This window comes from Tenrec ecaudatus, chromosome 9 (genome assembly GCF_050624435.1).
Source record: "Tenrec ecaudatus isolate mTenEca1 chromosome 9, mTenEca1.hap1, whole genome shotgun sequence".
Lineage (NCBI taxonomy): Eukaryota > Metazoa > Chordata > Mammalia > Afrosoricida > Tenrecidae > Tenrec > Tenrec ecaudatus.
In genome coordinates, this window is record NC_134538.1 from 50,222,030 (window position 1) to 50,230,043 (window position 8,014).

General features: G+C 47.1%; 1 pseudogene; it reads left to right on the plus strand.

Moving 5' to 3' along the window:
• Nucleotides 1-500: 500 nt before the first annotated feature.
• On the plus strand, nucleotides 501-7,022 carry LOC142455966 (prohibitin 1 pseudogene; annotated as a pseudogene).
• Nucleotides 7,023-8,014: the final 992 nt, after the last annotated feature.

Consider the following 8,014-nt stretch of genomic DNA (forward strand, 5'->3'; position numbering starts at 1 on the left):
TTGCAATGAGGTGTCTCACCTCTGCCCCACCCTGCTGAGGCTGACACTGGGGTTATATTTGGGCCTGAGGCTGAAGGATGCTTTTCTGATCAGCCAAATGCCTTGTAATGAGATTTGCAGATGTTATTTTCATTTCTACAGAAAAGCGAAAGGGAAAGTCAAATTGATTTCTAAATTACCTTCTTTGAATCTGCTTCTGGAACCCTAGTTCCCCTTCTCCCATCTTGTCTTGAGCAAGGTGACTCTGTGAAGTGTTTGCCTTGGCCTCGACGGTGACTGCGGAGGAAGGAACCCTGGGAGTAACAGTGGCACTGGGCTCCGTGGTTTTTCAGTGACTGATTGCTCAGCAGGTAGATCTTCAGGCCTTTCTTGAGAGGCACCTCTGGGTGGACTTAGCACTTGAGCACATTAAACTTTTGCCCCACCTGGAAGATCCAAGAAAGGCAAAGGAGACATAGGATGAAAAGTGCTTTCATGGTCCCACAGTCCCAGGTCCAAGTATGCAGGAAAATGGAGAAATAGGACCCGAGTTATGTCATTTGGTGTCTGCTACTCAAATTGCCTATGGTGAGGACAGACCGGTATCAAGCAGTGTGCAAGGGAAACTCTATACCCCATGGTCCCGTGTACTCTACTCCCTGGGGGGAATGGATGATTTTCCAGAAGTAAATCACCACACTTCTTCAAGGGAATCTCTGAGCAGACGCAAACCATCAACCTTTCTGCTACTAGGCAGGCGCGTTGACCATTTCTCCCACCCGGAGGTGCCAAGGTGAGGACAAACCACAACATGACACAAAAGCACACTGCTGCCAAATTGATTCTTGCTCACAGCGACCCCAGAGGATGGAGTAGAACTGCCACCTAGTTGTCCTAAGACTGTGGCTCTCTAGTGGTACTCCACCTTTCTCATGCCGCCACCCTTTCATACAGTCCCTCATGTGGTGGTGACCCCAACCATAAAATTATTATCGTTGCTACTTCATTCACTGTCGTTTTGCTACTGTTGTGAATCGGGCGACCCCTGTGAAAGGGTCATTCGACCCCCAAATGGGTCGCAACCCACAATTTGAGAACCACTGCCAAGGTCATTACAGCTTTTTCCCTTGGGGTGGCTGATGAGTCTGAACCCTACCATTTTTGGTTAGGTCACTTAACCCTTGCACCACCGTGGCTCCTAGAAGAGAAGACCAAAACGGAGCCTAACCCACTGTTACCAAGTTGTTCCTGACTCCTAGTGAACCCTTGGGGCAGAGCAGAACTGCTCCTTAGGGGCTCTGAGACTATAAATCTTTAGGGAAGCAGACAACCTAATCTTTGTCCCACAAGCATCTGATGGGCTAGAACACCCAACCTTGTAGTTAGCAGCCCAATGCTTAACTCATCGTGCCACCAGAGCACCTTGGGTCCTAATAAACCCATTGCTTTGGACACCCTAAACTGCAAAAGGCAGGACTGTGCTGATTATTTTCCTTGCGGGTCTGGCCTAGACAATTTAGATTTCCTATGTGCTCTGGAGTTTGGTGGGAAGGTTCGCAGGCAGCAGACTTCTGAAGGAACAAAGTCTGGGGTGAGCCACTGGGCAAAATGGGAGAGGCTCTGTGCTCAAGCCAGAAATGGGGCAAAGGAACCAAAAAGGAACTAAACTTTATTGGATCCTAGTGTTTGGTGGGGCTGAGGAAGGGATTGGTGTGGAGATAGATAGATAGAGAGAGAATAAAAATATAAGGAAGGAGAGTGAGAGGATAGGAGGGGAGAGGAGCAAAGGGGAGGTGCAAGGAACAGATGCCTCAAAAGGAGCCTGTACAGTAAAGAAAATACTAGAATCAGACTTTGGGGGTTTGACTTGTTTTGCTTCTACATGTAGGCTTTGCTGGCTGCAGAATGATGAAGATTTTCAGAGGGCGGAGGTGGTAGTAGGGAAATGTACAGCGTGATCTGAGGGTTGTTTCTGCTGTCTAAGTGTAAATACTTCATCCATCTCTCTCACCAATCTTGAGTTCCCTTTACCATCTTACCATCTTGACTTGTGCCTTGTGTGAGGCAGCTGCTGTCGTGTGTGTGTATGTGTGTGTGTGTGTGTGTGTGTGTGTGTGTGTGTGTGTTGGGGCTAGGGAAATCAGAGGAGGAGTCAGTGTGAAGGCTGGGTCTGTGTGGTGACAACCATGCACTGTGTTTATGAAGTTGAAGTCCAGAGGCAGGGCAGTCCTGGGGATGGGAGCCCCCAGCGTTTTCAAGAAACATTTGGTGGAATGTTTCAGACTGGCCCGAAGACTTCAGTTTGAGGTCTCACATCAAATGCCTCATATTTTGGAGGTACGAGGAGTCGCCACTGGCATCTTTTTTACACCTGCCGTCCGCCATTGGCTGCACAGCACTCCAGGTGGAGTGTCCACCCCAGAAAGGGGATGTGTCTCCTCTCTCCTTTCCTGTGGAGTCTGATCTCTCCATCAGTGTGATCTCTGCGTCTCTCCAACACGCCCACAAAGCCACCCAGTCCTCTTCCAACTGAGACATGCTTCTTCCTACAGATTCTGCATTTACATCTTCCTCCCTTTTCTTAAAAAATAATATTTCATTCAGGCTTTTGTGAATATTTATACAGCAAATCAAGATCCTGCTTGACAACGTTCACACTCATACATTTACCACATTGGACTCCAGAGTCCCGGCCCCCTTACCTTCTCATCTGTGTTTTCCAGAAAGTGCTGGGAAGCACTTTGGTCTCCTCCGGACTCATCATCACACGAGCCAGATGGTTGTTGGCTGCTTGGGTGGCCTCTTTGGCGAAGACTCTGCCCAGGTCCTTTGCTCATGTGTTATTATTGAGCCATTTGTCTTTTTGTCATTGAGTTGTGTGGGGCTGCTAACTGCCAAGTTCAGCAGTTCAGAATCACCAGCTGCTTCTTGGGAGAAAGATGGTGCTTTCTACTCCCATACAGAGTTGCAGACTCAAAAGGAAATAGAGAAAAGAGCTAAGAGGCAAAGGGCATTTATAGAGGTCTGAATACAGGCACGTACATATGTAAATATATTTATATGAGGATGGGAAATAGATCTATGTGCATATATTTATCGGTCTAGTATTAAGGTAGAAGATGAACTTCGTACCTCCACTCATGTACTCCCTCAATGCAGGAACACTGTTCTATTAAACTGGTATTCCATGATGCTCCCCTTCCCAATTGCTGAAGACAAATGGGTGCATGAGCAAATGTAGTGAAGAAAGCTGATGGTGCCCGGCTGTCAAAAGATATAGCATCTGTGGTCTTAAAGGCTTGAAGGTAAACAAATGGCCATCTATTTCAGGAGCAACAAAGCCCACATGGAAGAAGCACATCAGCCTGCGTGATCACGAGGCGTCGAAGGGATCAGGGATCAGGCATCAAAGGAAAAAAATATCAAATCATTGTGAATAAGGGGCAGTGTAGATTGGGGACCCAAGACCCATCTGTAGACAACTGGACATCCCCTTACAGAATGGTTGCGGAGTGGAGATGAGCCAGTCACGATGCAGTGTAGCAACAATGAAACATACGACTTTCCTCTAGTTCCTAAATCTTCCCCCATCCACCCCCACCCCACTATCATGATACCAATTCTACCTTACAAATCAGGGTAGACCAGAGGAAGCATAAGGAATCCAGGGTGGATGATCCCTTCAGGACCAGTAGTGAGAGTGGCAATACCGGGAGGGTGGAGCAAAGGTGGGGTAGAAAGAAGAACCGATTACAAGGATCTACATATAACCTCCTCCCTGGGGGATGAACATCAGAAAAGTGGGTGAAGGGAGCCATAGGACAGTGTAAGATATGACAAAATAATAATTTATAAATTATCAAGGGTTCATGGGGGGTGGGGAGGATGAGGGAAAAAATGAGGAGCTGATGCTAAGGGCTTAAGTGAAGAGCAATTGTTTTGAGAATGTTGTACAAATGTGCAAATGTGCTTTATACAGTGGACGTATGTACAGATTGTGATACGAGCTGTATGAGTCCCCAATAAAATCATTTAAAAAAAGTTACAGACTCACAAGGGAAGTTCTACTGTGATCTGTAGGGTCTCTGTAATTTGGAATTGATTCAATGCCATGAGTATTTATTCATTTACTTACCTATTTTGTCTTCCATTTTTTGTTGGTTATAATGTTTGTTATCTTATTTTTATTTAAGGCCAGGTAATATAGTCTTCTTCCTATGTTGTCGTCCAGAATTTTATGGCTTTAGATTTAACACTCAGGTCTTTGACACATTTTGAGTTTGTGTGTGTGTGTGTGTGTGGTGTGAGGTATGAGTTCTGTCTCATTTTGCAGCAGAGAGATATTCTGCTTTGCTCGTACACTTCTCAGAGATACTGCTATGTCCCACTGGACAGACTTTGGCCTCCTCTTGAAAATCAATTGCCCAAACATGGCTGAATTTAATTCTGGGTTCCAAGTTCCATTTCAACATTCCACTGGGTCTCTTATTAAATCTATACCAAGCTGTTCTGATTTCGCTGGTTGTTAATTCCTAGGTACTTTATCAATTTGGAGACCATTATAAATAATGTTGCTTTCTGGATTTCTTTTTTAGAATAGTCTTTGTTAGTGTAGGAACTCATTAGGTTTTTGTGTGTCGATCTTTTCCCTTAGGAGCCCGGGCTGCTAACCACAAGGTGATCAGTTTGAAATCCCCAGCCACTCTGTGGGAGTAAAATTAGTCTTCCTACTCCTGAAAAGAATTTCCTTCTCTCTCTCTCTCTCTCTCTCTCTCTCTCTCTCTCTCTCTCTCTCTCTCTCTCTCTCTCTCTCTCTCTTTCAAGTGAGATCTTCTTTCCTGCAACAATGAATACATTCTTATGTTACTTCAAACAGTTTTCTTCTGGAATCTTTAGGGTCTTCCACATATAAGATCATGTCATATGCAAATAGAGATAGCGTTACTTTTTTCTTTCCAATTTACGTTTCTTATTATGTCGTGTTTTATTATTCTGCGTAGGATTTCCAGTACAATGTTGAAAAGGAGTGGGATCATGAGAAGCCCTGTCTCATTCCTGTTCTCAAAGGGAAGGCTTTCAGTCTTTTCTCTGGAGTGTGATGCTGGATTTTGCATATGTATCCTTAATTATGTTGCGAATTCCCCCGGCTTTTGCTATTTGCTGAGAGTTTTTGTCAGGAAAGGGTGTTGGATTTTCATCGATGTAATTTTTATATGAATTGATAAGATCATAGGGGTTTCCCCATTGTTTTAGTAATTTGGTGGATTAACTGGTTCTAACGTTTTCTAATGTTGAGCGACCTTTGCACTCCTGGTATGAATTCTTCTTGGTTATGGTGTGTGATGTTTTTGGTATGTTGCTGAAGTACGCTAGCTAGATTTGTGTTTTAAAAAATGACATCTATATTTACAAGTGATATTGGTCATTAGTTTTCTTCTTTTCTTGTGATGCATTTTCCTCCTTTACGGAGCCCTGGTGACGATGTAGGTCAGGCATTGTGCTGCTGGGACGGTGGTTCAAACCTACAAACAGCTCCATGGGAGAAAAATGAGACTCTCTATTCCTGTAAACATTTATCGGTGTGGAAATCCTGTGCAGGGTCGCCAGGGGTTGAAATGGCCTCTGGGTCTGGCAGTCACATTCCTTCCTCTTCTATGTTTTTGAAGAGATTAAGTGGGATTGGTGTCAACTCTTCTCAGAACATTTGGGAGAATTTGGCTTCGGGTTATGGGAGGCCGAGGATGGGGAGTCTGCATACAGGGGACAGGTAAGGTGTACCTTGGCAGATGGATGTATTTTTGTCTGTCCAGGCTTTGATGGAGATCTATCTATATCACATCCCCAGTGGCAGGCCTGTGTTCTGCCCACAGTTGATGTGCTTCATGCACGTTTGTTAGTGATGTCCATGAAAGCTGGACCACGTGTTAATGAATGAATGATAGACCAGTCTTAGAAGCTTAGAACTAGAAAATGCGCCTTATATTATCCTAGGTCAGAAGTAGCAACCTTTTTGTGGAGGGCAGCGTGGAAGCGGGCATGAGTGGGCTCAAGGCAAGATCCAGCTGAAGCAGAGTTGGCTGCCGGAGTGTCTGAGTCCATCCGCACGTTTGTGCCTGGCCTTGCCACTGAAGGAGCCGTGGTGAGTCGGCTTGGATAATTTGCATGTGGGCACAGGGCTGTCATCTTTGATGGCTTCCGTGGAGTCCAGGGCATCGGGGTAGGGAGAGGGACTAACTTTCTCATGCCTCGGGTACAGAAACCGGTTGCTTTTGACTGCCGCTCTGGACCACGGAACGCGCGGGCCATCTCTGGTAGCAAGGATCTGCAGAACGTCCACGTCACACTGCGCTGCCTCTCCCGGCCGGTGGCCGGCCAGCTGCCGCGCGTCCACAGCAGCATCGGCGAGGACTCTGGTGAGCACTGCGCCCTCCATCACCTCCGTTTGATGCTGGGGAGCTAATCCCCCTGAGAGAGCTGCTCTCCAGACAGCTGAGTGATGGCCTCGTGGAGCAAGCAGCCACCTCTAGGCTCACCCTGGATGATGGATGTGTCCTTGACCCATCTGACCTTTAGAAAGGCGTTCACGAACGACGTGGACGTCAATCAGGTGGCCCAGTAGGAATCGGCGAGGGCGAGATTTGTGGTGGGAAGAAAGACTGAGCCGCAGAGGGCGGCCATCACCTCTACGGAGGACGACAGCACTGCAGACAACCCCCGGGGATGGGCGGATGGAGCTGCGCAAGCTCCAAGTGGCAGAGAACCTTGCTCTACAGACTCTTGCTCTCGAAACCACCGCCTCCCTGCTGCCTGGGGCTGTGGGCTGCCCTGCCCTCTCTGCCCTCCCTGAGCTGGCAGCCTCAGCCACTGCCCTGCAGATCCATACACAGCACAACACAGCCTGCCTTCGGCCTCCATCCCAGAAATCACTGAGCCATCTCATGATTGGCTTAAGTAGTGCAGGGAATAAAATCACTTCAGATCTCTTAATTACTCTAGAAAGCAGCAGCGCAGCAGCAAACTGTTGCCCGATAGGCTGGATTTGAGACGTAGGCATTTCTGTCTGGCTACTGCATATTAGACAATGGAATTCAGTACCCTCGGGTCGATTTTCACTCAAACTGCCCCTGTGGGTGCCGGAGACTTTGAGGCTTTAATGGGGATGGAGAGCCTCATCTCTCTCCTTGGGATTGACTAGTGGTTTTCCACTGCTGCCCCTGAGGTGAACAGCCCAAGGCATAAGCAGGATACCACCAAGGATCCTGAAAAAAGTGGAATTAGTAGCTAACACTTAATAATTAGAGATTTTAAATGAAATAAAACGCCTCATTTCTGTCGTCTCTGAAAGAAAATAGATGCAACATTGAATTTTTGCTTGCAGCTGAGTGGCAGCTGCTTCCTTAGGATGGGGACTGGCGTCTTCTGGTCCACCCCATCCCCAGCTGGCCACTCCATTCACTGTGCTACTTCTGTTGGTCTTTGCAGGCGTTTCCAGCTTACCATCTCTGACACAGTCTCTTTACGCCTGTCCCCCAGGGCCTACCCAACTTTCTGGGTGGTGGGGTTAAATAACAGATGACAAAGCTGAGGCTCAGGCTGGGAGATGGCTTGCACGCAGGGGCAAGGCAGGGACTGCAGTCAAGTCTGTGCACTCCCAGTTCCCCGCCCACACCGAGCCCGTCTGGTGAGAATGCAGTGTCATTGACTTCACACTTGCACCGTCAAAGGGACATTTTCTCCTCTGAGACATTGGCTACTGGAAGTTGGATATTGAGCTGGGGAGTGAGGAGGAGGAGGAGGAGGAGAAGACAAGAACTGAAAAGCATAGAATAATAAAAGAGAGGCTTACATGTTTTGCATGCTATGATCTTTTAAGTGAAAGTCTAGAAATGCTTATCCTTGGAGGAGATTGGGGGATCGTGTCTAAAGGGGAATGATCACTGTAGAGATAGAGGTTTATGAACACACCGTGTACCTTGGAAAGCTGTGCTCATCAGATGCCGGCTGGATTTGAATAACCTGAAACCTGAGGAGTGGA